At 47.6% G+C, this 12,779-nt stretch overlaps 1 protein-coding gene across 2 annotated transcripts in view; it reads left to right on the top strand.

The window, feature by feature from the left end:
* Positions 1-3,451: 3,451 nt before the first annotated feature.
* PTPN20 (protein tyrosine phosphatase non-receptor type 20) overlaps positions 3,452-12,779 on the top strand; it is a 183,727-nt gene continuing 174,399 nt past the window's right edge. The window contains exons 1-2 of one of the 2 annotated variants that reach the window (XM_036356047.1): positions 3,452-3,484; positions 3,718-3,797. The gene's annotated coding sequence lies outside the window, so the exon portion shown is untranslated. The remainder of the gene's footprint in view (positions 3,485-3,717; positions 3,798-12,779) is intronic. The other variant, XM_036356049.1, reaches the window with a different exon arrangement.

Below are 12,779 nucleotides of genomic sequence, written 5' to 3'. Positions count from 1 at the left end.
ACAAATAAACCAGAGGCCCTGGCCAGGTGGCTCAGCTGGCTGGAACATCACCCTGTACACCAAAAAGGTTGTGGGTTCGATTCCTGGTCAGGGCAAACACCTAGGTTGCAGGTTTGATTCCCGGTTGGGGCACATATGGGAGGCAACCAATTGTTTCTCTCTCACATCGATGCCTCTCTCTCTCTTTCTCTATCCCTCCCTCTTTTGCTCTCTCTCTAATATCAATAAACATATCTTTGGGGGAGGATTAAAAAAATAAAATATATAAAAATAAAATGGGCTGCAAAGCTGAGGCCTGTACCGCAGTGAAGCCTGTGGAGATGTATTGTCACCCAAATGATTTGTTTTTCTCTGTCCCTGTTTCTTATCCATAGTTCTCTGCCCTTCTCTGGACCCATGTCAGATTAAAAAACCCTGAACTTGAGCCATGGGCCTTGGAGACTGGGGGCCCTCGAGCATGGGGTCCTCTCTGATTGTGCCCAGAGACCTATGGCTTGGGATGAGGGGTCATTTTGGTAGTAAATTCTCACACTTGACGAGCAAATGGACACTAGCAGAGAGCAGACATTTGCCTGGCCCCCAGGGTCCATCACAGAGGGAGTCTGGATGTCCAGACCAGGGGCGAAGATGAGACAGTGACAGTCTGCAGTCAGTGCAGCCTCTCTGTGCTGGTCACTGCTGCTCCCCAATTTGAGCTTCCCAGGGATCTTCAGTGAGCCCATGGCTGCCGGAAGCCGGTCCATCCTTGCTGCTTGACATAGTGGCTGCAGGGAAGAAACATCTGCACAGCATATGTTTCAAGGGACCTGGCGTATATGGCATACTGTTCTTAATATGTTTGCTCCCCTTCTTAGCACTATGTGTTTTAACCAAGGGCACCTCTCCGAGAAAGGTTGTTTCCCCAGGTGGGGATTTTTCCCTGGAGTTAGGGATTAATAGGACTAAGGAAGGGAATAAATCAGTAAAACCCCTTAACTAAGTGCTAGGCGGGTAGTTAATTACTTTAACTATGAACAATCATGCTTGAGCTACATAATCTTTACTTAGGATATCTCCTTCAGTTACTTCCTTGTAGCTTAACAGAACAATAGAGTAGTGACCTTGGAATGGAGATAACAAACGCCCTAACCTTTGGAATAGAATGGTTAGGATTAAAATCAACTGGTATAAATACAGATGTAACAGGAGAATAAAGGTAGAACATGGCTAGAGAACCTGGCGAGAGAACCTGGCTATGCTGATCATCTGAACGCTGCCTCCATGTTATTCATTCTTCACCGACTCTGTCCACACCTTTGGGAACCCCTGGACCTGCTGGGGCTGGACCCCGGTACAGGGCCACGCAGGACATTCAGAAATGGTATCTGGGGGCAGGGGGCAGCAGAGAGGGCAAAACCAGGAGGCTTCTCAGCCAGGTTAGAAAAGGGACCTGGAGGAAAGGACTGGGAGAGGCAGAGCTGAGGCCTGGGCTGGGACCAGAGTGGGGCCAGGCCTGCACGGAGGACTGAGGGCTGCGGTTGTGCAGTAGAATGTCCTGTGCGATTGAGTCCTGAGCCAAGAGGAAAGGAAGCGTTAGCAATCTGGTCTTCTGGCCTCTGCTTCTTTGTAAAATATGTTTTTACTGATTTCAGAGAGAGGAAGGGAGAGGGAGAGAGAGACAGAAACATCAATGATGAGAATCATCAATGGCTGCCTCCTGCAGTGTGGCCCCCCACCCCCACCCCCCCACCTTGGGGATCAAGCCCACAACCCCAAGCATGTGCCATGACCGGGAATCAAACAGTGACCTCCTGGTCCATAGGTTGACACTCAACCACTGAGCCATGCCGGCCTGGCAGGCTTCTGCTTTTGCAATAACTATCAGATTCAGGAATACATCTGGCCTGATTTGTCAAGGGTATCCAACCTCACCCGCACAGGACAGAGACGTGACTGTGGCGGGTGCCCTGCTTGGAGAAAAACTGAGAGATGGGCACAGTGAGCACAGAGATTGGAGGAGCCACGACTTGGGAACGTGTGGCTCTAACCTCCGGGGCAGGGAAGCAGCACTTAGCGCCAGGCACGGTGCTGGACACCTCACCCCCTGTTTCAGTAAACGCTGGTTACCTGTGTCCCCTTTTTAATAAAGAGAACGTTAGCAGAAGTTGGGAAGTTAACTTGCCCAAGGTCATCAGCTACCCCGCAGCAGAGCAGGGCTCAGTCCAGGCCGGTAGACCCTTGCACTACGGATAACTGGCCGACACAGGGATTTGAAACGGCCTCCAGAGTGGTAGCCACCTGGTGAACGCACTGAACTTTATAGTTCTTTGATTTTTTTCTTTAATAAAAAGTGAAACAGCCACGAAGAATCTTCTGGCGCAGTGGTTTCTGGGAGTACTGTGGGTTAGCAGGACGCTAGGAGGGGAGGAGGAGACTTCAGGGCCCACCCCACCAAATGCTCATTTGCTACCCATTCACCGGGATCCCGATACCGGGCTCGGACATCTCCCGGTCCCACGCCCCCATCCCTGTGGGGACACAGCTGTGTCTGCAACATTCAGATCCCATCATGCTGCTCCGTCTGTGAAGTGGTGACCACCTGCAGTTCTGTAAGACCCACCGAGTACGCCTTTATGCGGAACTCCACGCGGGCACTGGCGCCACTCACGGGAGGGTGCCCGGGGAGGGTGGCTGGGGAGGGTTCATTGGGAGGGTGCCTCGGGAGGGTGGCTGGAGGGGGTTCCTGGGGAGGGTGGCTGGGGAGGGTGCCTGGGGAGGGAGGGCGGGGCCCCAGGTGGAAGGACGCCTCCGCCTCCCGGGACTCAGAGCACGAGGCTGCTCCCTCCAGGCCGGGACAGAGGTGCCTGCAGCTCAGCCCAGTTCAGCTCAAGGACATGGTTCTCTCCTCGGACCCACACTGAATGCCATGGGGTGAGCCAGGCAACCTGGCCAGGCCTTCACCGACACGGCACCGCCAGAGGGCTCTGCTCGGGACCAAACGGAGCGCGGCAGAGTCTGGCTCTGCGTGTCGAGGGATGTCTGCACCTGAATTCCCTCCACTGACCCTCCAGCGGCCACTCTCTACAAACCTGGTAGCCAGGACCTCACCTTTTGGTTCAGACGAGTGACTCCTGCAGTAATCTTCTGCCAAAGCGCCTCAACACCCCACCTGCCCGGCTCCCACACTCCAAGCCGGCCCCGCAGCCTGCCCCCCTGAAGGCCCGCATTGCGCTCAGGACAGGTATGAACACCCCTGGGAAGGAAGAGTGTTCAGTGGTCCAGCCGTGGGCGTTGTAGTGCCCGCGAGGGCCAGCAGGGGGCGCGCTGCGGGCTCTGGCGCGGCCAGGTCAGCGAAGGCCACGGGGGGGGGGGGGGGGGGGGGGAGGCTCTGTGCGCAGGCTCGCGGGCACAGCTCGGATTGGACTGCACCGATCCTGCGGGTTGTGCTCCCGCGAGAACCCAACTGGCTGGGCGTCGTGGAGGCAGGCGGGGCAGTTGGGGCCAGGTGAGCAGAGTTGGCGCGTCAGGTGGGCCGAGGGGAGCCCCACTCCGCGTCAGTAGAGGGCGGAGTCCGGCTACCCAGGGGTCCCGAGTGGGAGCTGCCATTGACGGAGGGGGCTCCCAGACCCCCGGACGCCTTCCTGGGCTGGATTCGGGCGGGCTTAGCCGAGGGGCGGGGTGGGACCGGGCCTGCCCGTGGGGTGTGCAGCGGCCCTGCGACAGCTGTTCTGTGTGCAGGTTGGGACCGGAAACTGGCTGTCCGGTACCGGGAGGCCTGGGCTCTCGCCGAAGAGCATGGAGCTGATGTGACCTGACCGGTAAGAAGCCATAGCCAGGTCTAGGCCGCGGCCTGGCCGGCCGGGGCTGGGCAGTTTTGGAGCCAAAACATTCCCACTACAGGACCGGCTCGAGGGCCGTAGACACAGCGTAATGCGTCAGTTAATTCCACAGCTGTTTGAACACCTTGTATGTGCTGTTCTAGAAGTTGGGAATATTGATGAACAAGATAGTCAAGGTTCCTGATTATTTGGAAGGGATAGAATCAAGAATTACGTTTTCAATATGTTAGGTTTGAGTTGCCTAGTAGGATTTTTCCGACATAAAACATTGAAACAGTATAGGTTGAAAAAATTTTCCAGTGAACTCTTTATACCCACCACCTCCATCCCACCATTAACATTCAGCTACTCTTACTTTTTTCACACATCTATTCTTATCTCCAGCCCTCTCCCATCTGTCAATCATCTGATCGATTTAGTTTTTATTGTGATAAAATATATATAGCAAAATTCACCTAGTAGATACTTAAGTTGAGATGTCACATAAGCCATTGGAAATTTTGAGTTTGAAGTCCTGGGGGAATGTCAGGGCTAGAATTGATCTTTGGAATCATCACCATATACCTGGTATTGAAACTAAGGATGAAACCATCTAGGGCGGTGGAGCATGTGCTCTATCTAGGGAAGCCAAAAACGGGGGAAGGTGATGGTCAACTGGTGAATCCTGTGTAAGATGGCCTTGGCAATTAGGAGGATTTTAATTTAACAAGAACAACTTTGGTGGACTAAAGGGCCTTACAACAAGGGAGATTGTTTTCTTTTTAAGATGGGGAAAAAGAATATGTTTATATGGCAGTGGGCTCAAACTCATAGAGAAGGAAACATGATACATACGAGAGGGTAACATTGCAGGGGGAGCTCCTTGAATACCTGAGAGTGCCTGAGAAATCATAGAGCAGGTGGACAGCTGGCTTTGAAATGAGCAGGAACACATATTTTACACTAACTGGAGGGAGCACCAAGATAACGGGTGCAGATGCAGGTAGTATAGAAGCAAGGTCTGTGAAGGCAGTCATTGGCTGAGAGTAAGGGCAGCAGAAGAGAGGGGAAGAGATGCTGGAACTTGGAGGAGAGAAAAGGGACACAGTCCTTCTGGAGAGTGGGAAAGTGAACTAACCAGGGAAATGGAGTTGGATTGTTAGGCAGTGTTGAGTACCCGTTTGAGATGTGTAGTCATGAATTTAAAGTGAGATTAACCATTGGGGCTTGTGTGGTTTTCTGTGGGAATGTTCCATCCTGGGAGGGTGCTGTGAAGATTAAAAGAGATAATGCATGGGTACCAGTACAGTGAGAAGTATAGGATGAATGTTACATATTTTTGTTTGAATTCTCATTTTTTCTTTAGTTTATATAAATGGGACTGAGGAGGGATGACATTTACAATCTGATGGGATCTTCTGTCACATGTTTTCCAGCCAAACTAGAGACCACTGCAGTTTGCAGCTTCTTGGAGTCTGACTTCTTATTAAGTTGCATTTATATAGCTTGAAAATTGAGGATGTTTGCTAAAAATAAGCAAAATAGAGCTCTCCATTGTCGGACTAATTCATAGTTTGGACTGGATGCACTACAGATTTGTCACAGTGGCAGTGCATAAGTTTTTGTGAAAATCTTTTATTAGGTATTTCATATTGGATCTGATGTACTGGGAGTCTACGGAATCCACAGCTGTAAGATCACTAGGGCGATTTTCATTTTAATAGTTTGTCATTTCTCCCTGACCACTTGGGATGTATTATGATAACTGTACAAATAATGATAGTGGCTGATATTGACAACTTTTAAAAGTGCCAAGCACTGTCTAAGCACATCATATATATAATCTTGGGACCTCGACTCTGTGAGGCGAGTACTATTATTATATCTAAACTTCAGATGCAAAAATAGGTTCAGAGAAGTTAAGTAACTCATCCAAGGTACATATAGCTTGATCTCCATTTTCTGCTGCAGACTTTAATTTTTTGAAAAATGACTGCTTGGCCATCACTTATCTACACTGTGGTGCAGTAAAGGTAATGCTGCCACTTACTAGTTATGTGACTAGGAGCAAATTTAACCTTTGTTTCTTTATCCATGAAATGGGAATAATAATAGTCCTGCCTAAAGGATGACATGACTTAATGCATGTAATAAGCCTTGTTGTTTAAATGCTGCTATTATCATTTGCCTGGTCCTGCAACCATGGTGGTATGTGTGCTGATTGATTGACTTTCTTATAAGTAACTAGTGGCCCAGTGCACGAATTTGTGCACTGGTGGGGTCCAGCTGGCCTGCCCCTGATGGGGTCTGGCAGAGGCAGGCTGGCTGGAGCAAATGGCCCTGGGAGATTTGCCAGGTGGCCCTGCCCCTGATCAGGGAGGGGGGTGATGGGGGCGGGGCTGGGCCAGGCAAGTGGCCACAGGTGTTCTGGTTGTTCTGCCGTTTGGTCTATTTGCATATTACCCTTTTATTATATAGGACTAGAGACCTGGTGCATGAAATTCATGCACTGGGAGGGTGTCCCTCAGCCCAGCCTGCACCCTCTGTAATCCGAGACTGCTGGCTCCCAACCACTCACCTGCCTGCCTGCCTGATTGCCCCTAACCACTTCTGCCTGATCACCCCCTAACCACTCCCCTGCCAGCCTGATCGACGCCTAACTGCTTCCCTGCCAGCCCAATTGCCCCCAACTGCCCTCCCCTGCCAGCCTGGTTGCCTCCAGCTACCCTCCCCTGCTGGTCTGGTCACCCCTAATTGCCCTTCCCTGCTGGCCTGATTGCCCACAACTGCCCTCCCCTGCCAGCCATCTTGTGATTGTGAGTGTTGCCATCTTTGAGGGCGTGGCAGTCAGTTAGCCTATTCCCTCCTTATTGGCTTTCGGTGCCACAATCTTTCGACTGCGTGAGGGTCAATTAGCATATTTCCTCTTTATTAGATAGGATGTGTCCTGTGACTGTGTCTAGAGTGAATTTAAAAATTGCAGGGCATTTGGCTAATGCTCCCAACTCAGGCATCAGCTTTGTTTCCTTTGATTTTATTATCTCTCTGATGGAAGCAAACATAACAATATGCTTATTGGTGCAGTTAACAACTCAGACTTCATTCAGACACATCTGACCAATGATGTTCATTTCATTAGTCTAGGCCAGCCGTGGGCAAACTACGGCCCGCGGGCCGGATCCGGCCCATTTGAAATGAATAAAACTAAAAAAAAGACCGTACCCTTTTATGTAATGATGTTTACTTTGAATTTATATTAGTTCACACAAACACTCCATCCATGCTTTTGTTCCGGCCCTCTGGTCCAGTTTAAGAACCCATTGTGGCCCTCGAGTCAAAAAGTTTGCCCACCCCTGGTCTAGGCATTGGATGTCACTTATAAATAAGGCTTAATGTGATACCATTTTGTGTTTCCCAAATGGGCAGCCTATGGGAGGGATTTTTAGAAAGGCCAATGGACTACACAGCTGGTGCTGGGTACAGCGTATGGTGAATGTTGTCATTGTACTGTATATAAAAGTGTTCTGAAAAGATCTGTAAAATTTAGACTTGCTGTGATGTGTGGCATCAGTTACTGCTTAAAAGTAAGTAGAAAGGCATGGCATGGGAGGCCAGTGAAAACTCGCAAAAAGGAGAGTAAGTGCATGAAATGAAGCAGGGTTCCCAGTGGGTTTGCATCAGAATCACCAGGGAGAGTTTTATGAAGCTTTGCAAAATATAGGCTCTACGTCCACAGATTCTAAATCAGTAAGTCATGACAGGGTTGTGGAATCAATCTACTTTTTAAAAAATATACTTTTGTTGATTTCAGAGAGGAAGGGCAAGGGGGAGAGAAACATGAATGATGAGAGAGAATTATTGGTTGACTGCCTCCTACATGCCCCATACTGGGGATTGAGCCCACAGCCTGGGCATGTGCACTGACCTGGAATTAAACCATGACCTTCTGGTTCATAGGTTGATGCTCAACCACTGAACCATGCAGGCCGGGATCAATCAGCTTTTTAAGAGCGCCCCAAGTGACTCGGATGTGCAGTGAGCATGGTTTATCAGTACAGAGCAACATTTTTCAGCCCTGAAGCTGTTTTAGAATCACTGTTCAATTAGCTTTAAAAAAATAACAGTGATGTTCCAGACTCCCCCCTCCCCACTAGGGATTCTGGTTTACTTGACCTGGATGAGGTTTAAACATTTCATGTTGGCATTTTGAAAAAAAGCTTCTTAGGTAATTCTAACTTGCAGCCAGGTTTGAGAATCATTGGTTTAAATGATTAGCTAGAGTTCCCTCCAGAGTTTAGTCACTCATAGATTTTTTAAAAAAATATATTTTATTGATTTTTTACAGAGAGGAAGGGAGAAGAATAGAGAGTTAGAAACATCAATGAGAGAGAAACATCAATCAGCTGCCTCCTGCACACCTCCCACTGGGGATGTGCCTGCAATCAAGGTACATGCCCTTGACTGGAATCGCACCTGGGACCTTTCAGTCCGCAGGCTGACACTCTATCCACTGAGCCAAACCGGTTCGGGCAGTCACTCATAGATTTAAAATAGAATTAACTTCAGGCAACATATTATCAGAAAAGTGAAAAAAATTAGCATTTCTAAACTTGTCCATGAAAATGTTCAATCTAATAATAAGGTAAACAAGAATGACATGAATTGGTAACTGAATTAGCATTTTTCACACAATAAAGATTTCATCAAGATTACCCTGGAAATGAGATTAACATTTACTGAGAGCTTTATATATAATCTCAGTCTAACAGCAACCAAGACGTGTGCATTATCCTCATTTGTAGATGAGAATTTTAGGGCTGAGGGAAATTAAGTAGCTTGCCCAAGATTTACATCCAGGTGTTTATAGCTCCAAAGCCAAGGTTCCATTTCCTCAGTGCTTCTCAACCTAGACTACACATTTGGATCACCTGGGGAATTTAAATGACTAGTGCTTGGGTTCCATTCTCAGAGATTCTGATTTTATTGGTTTGGTGTGGCCTGAATATGGGATTTTGCGAAGTTCTCTAGTGTGCAGCCCTTGTGGTCTAAATTAGTGGTCGCCAACTGTTGGTACCTGGACCACGGGTGGTTCGTGCGGTCCGAAACGTTGGCAACCACTGGTTTAAGGAAACCAGTGGTCTCCAACGAATGGTCCATAGACCACTGGTAGTCCATGAGGTCTGTAGGGTTGGCGACCACTGATCTAAATTCATTTTCTCTCACACCAGCAGGTTGTTCCTCCTCAGGCTGCTGTGACTGGGCTCCACAGCCCTACACATTTACTTAGCTCAGTGTCCTTTCTTTTTACTCCTTCCTGCTTTTAATGAATATGTATTGAGTGCCCACTTTGTGTGTTGAGGTGACACCGTGGTGACCAGAGACTGAGTCAACAACCTCATTGTACTTATATTGAGGGAGATAGTAAACATGTGATCAGATCCATATGGACTTACATACATAAGTACACTTTAAGCCTTCGGACCTCACGGGCCACCAGTGGTCCGTGGACCACCAGTTGACGACTGGTGTTCCAAAGGTTTCCTTAAACCAGCAGTCGCCAACCTTTCAGACCTCACGGACCACCAGTGATCCGTGGACCAGCAGTTGGCGACCACTGTTTTAAGGCAATTGAAAAGTGTTTTTAAGAAATAAAGCAGGGAAAAAGATCCAAAATGGTGGATGACAGGACGGCAGTGAGAGAGTGTGAGTGAGTGAGAGAGCGAGCGAGCAAAAGGGGATTGTGTGGACATGTGGGGTGTGTGTGTGTGTGTGTGAGTGAGGGACAGTTATATTCTGCAGGTCTGTTGGGGACTGGTGGACCAGGCTCCCTTAGCCTCTACTACTGCTGAAATCTCTCATGGGGCAACCAGCTCTGGCACAGAAACTGTGCCAACTTGGAGGGGAGAGCAGCTGTGTCTGGGAGCCCAGCCGCACCTTTACCCGGGGAGACCTCGGACACAACCCGGGACCCTACAGCAACACTGGCCGTGAACCAGCTGCCTCGGCTGTGAACCCATGAACACCAAGAAACCAACCTCCCTGGCCGCGGGCTCCTAAAATGTTTGTCCAGGGGGAGACAAAATGGTGGCAGAATAGGTGGAGAGGTCCTGTGCCTTCTCATGGAACAGATAGAAACAGCTGAATCAAATAATATCCACCCGGAACTGGTGAATTAAAAACTGCTGGAGAGATAATCCATGGACAGAAAGGTCAGAGGTAGCCTGGAGACCAGTGGGATCGGGGATCTGGGCTGGAGGGAGACATGCACTCAGTTGGGACTACAGTGTCAGAGGGAGATTATGCTGCATGAAGTCTGCGTACATTGGAAACACGTGTAGCGCTCATCTGTGGAAGGGTGTCCACAGGGCTGCTGGCAGCAGGGGACTCTAGGTCTAAGCCCACAGCTGTGAGAGGCTGTGCCCAGAAAGTCAGCCTGAAGTTCTGCACCAGCTGCACAGTGCCTGGTGGGGAGAGAGACGTGGAGTGGCGTGGTTGCTCTGTCTTTATAATTCCCTTGCTTTTACTCGCTAAACCCAGGATCTTTTAATTACAAACACTCACCGAGGCTGCAATGCAGAGGAAGGTGGTTTTGTGGAAGCTGGGGAACAAAATAGGGAGAGGCGATCAGGAAGCCAGCTCTGGAACAGTCCAATCCCTCCAATCCTGAACAGACATTTTTCTCCTGGAGACTAGGCCCCTCCTAGCAGCATAGCCACACCCAGCCTTGAGCTCAGCAGGGAAACAAAGATTCAAAATACCCACAGGGAGCCCTCGGGTTGTGGGGCCATTTGGTCCCAGAAACTAATACAGAAACACTGCCACCTAGAAGCTGTGTCAGAAATATAGAAGCTTGTGTAAATACGACTGAAAACAGGCAGAAAAATGAAGTGGGCAGATTGGTCCTGCCTGACTGAAACCAAGGCTGTGGCATCTGACACAGAAGCAGTGGATTGCTGGGAGCTTCAACATGGTGCTGAATAGCAGGAAGATGAGACGTGGCAGACAGAACAGTGGAGAGGAGTCTTACACCAGCCCCCGTGGGACATTAAGTATTCAGCTGAAGCGAACAAACTTCACTTTTTAAAAAAATCTTTTACATAAGAAATTAAATTGTTTTTCTTTTTTTATTTTTAAAAATTATTATTATTTAGCCTTTTTTTTATTGCTTAAAGTAATACAAAGGGTATTACATATGTGTCCATTTTTCCCCCCCGCCCTAGACAGTCCCCTAGCCTCCCTTATCCCCCAGTGTCTTATGTCCATTGGTGATGTTTACATGCATGCATACAAGTCCTTTGGTTGATCTCTTACCCCCCTACGTCCTGTCCCCCAACCCTCCCCGGCCTTCCCGCTGCAGTTTGACAATCTGTTTGAGGCAGCTCTGCCTCTGTATCTATTATTGCTCAAAAGTTTATAATGGTCTCTATTATCCATGAATGAGTGAGATCATGTGGTATTTTTCCTTCATTGACTGGCTTATTTCACTTAGCATAATGCTCTCCAGTTCCATCCATGCTGTTGCAAATGGTAAGAGTTCCTTCCTTTTTAGAGCAGCATAGTATTCCATCGTGTAGATGTACCACAGTTTTCTAATCCATTCATCCACTGATGGGCACTTAGGCTGTTTACAGATCTTAGCTATGGTGAATTGTGCTGCTATGAACATAGGGGTGCATATATCCTTTCTGATTGGTGTTTTTGGTTTCTTGGGATATATTCCTAGAAGTGGGATCACAGGGTCAAATGGGAGTTCCATTTTCAATTTTTTGAGGAAACTCCATACTGTCTCCCATAGTGGCTGCATTCCCACCAGCAGTGCACAAGTGTTCCTTTTTCTCCACATCCTCTCCAACACTTGTTGTTTGTTGATTTGTTGATGATAGCCAGTCTGACAGGTGTGAGATGGTACCTCATTGTTGTTTTGATTTGCATCTCTCGGATGATTAATGACTTTGAGCATGTTGTCATATGTCTCTTGGCTTTCTGAATGTCCTCTTTTGAAAGGTGTCTATTTAGGTCCTTTGCCCATTTTTTTATTGGATTGTTTATCTTCCTTTTGTTAAGTTGTATGAGTTCCCTATAAATTTTGGAGATTAGGCCCTTATCAGATATGACATTGGCAAATATGTTTTCCCACACAGTGGGTTTTCTCGTTATTTTGTTGATGGTTTCTTTGGCTGTGCAGAAGCTTTTTATTTTGATGTAGTCCCATTTGTTCATTTTCTCTTTAGTTTCAAGTGCCCTAGGAGCTGTATCAGTGAAGAAATTGCTTCGGCATATGTCTGAGATTTTGTTGCCTTTGGATTCTTCTAGAATTTTTATGGTTTCCTGTCGTACATTTAAGTCCTTTATCCATTTTGAGTTTATTTTTGTGTATGGTGTAAGTTGGTGGTCTAGTTTCATTTTCTTGCATATATCTGTCCAATTTTCCCAACACCATTTATTGAAGAGACTATCTTGGCTCCATTGCATGTTCTTGCCTCCTTTGTCAAATATTAATTGAGCATATTGGTTCAGGCCGATTTCTGGGCTCTCTATTCTATTCCATTGATCTATATGCCTATTCTTGTGCCAGTACCAGGCAGTTTTGAGAACAGTGGCTTTGTAATACATCTTGATATCTGGTATTGAGATCCCACCTACTTTGTTCTTTTTCAGGATTGCTGCAGCTATTCGGGGTCTTTTTTTATTCCAGATGAATGTTTGAAGAGTTCGTTCTAGATCTATGAAGTATGCCATTTGTATTTTAATGGGAAGTGCGTTGAATTTATAGATTGCTTTGGGTAGTATGGACATTTTAATGATGTTGATTCTACCAATCCATGAACACGGTATGTTCTTCCATCTGTTTATGTCTTCCTCTATATCTTTTTTCAACATCCTGTAGTTTTCTGAGTAGAGGTCTTTTACCTCTTTAGTTAAGTTTATTCCTAGGTAGCTTAATTTTTTTGGTGCGATGGTAAATGGGATTGTTTTTATAAT

This window comes from Myotis myotis, unplaced genomic scaffold (genome assembly GCF_014108235.1).
Source record: "Myotis myotis isolate mMyoMyo1 unplaced genomic scaffold, mMyoMyo1.p scaffold_m19_p_24, whole genome shotgun sequence".
Taxonomy (NCBI): Eukaryota; Metazoa; Chordata; class Mammalia; order Chiroptera; family Vespertilionidae; genus Myotis; species Myotis myotis.
This window is presented reverse-complemented; position numbering and strand designations above follow the sequence as displayed.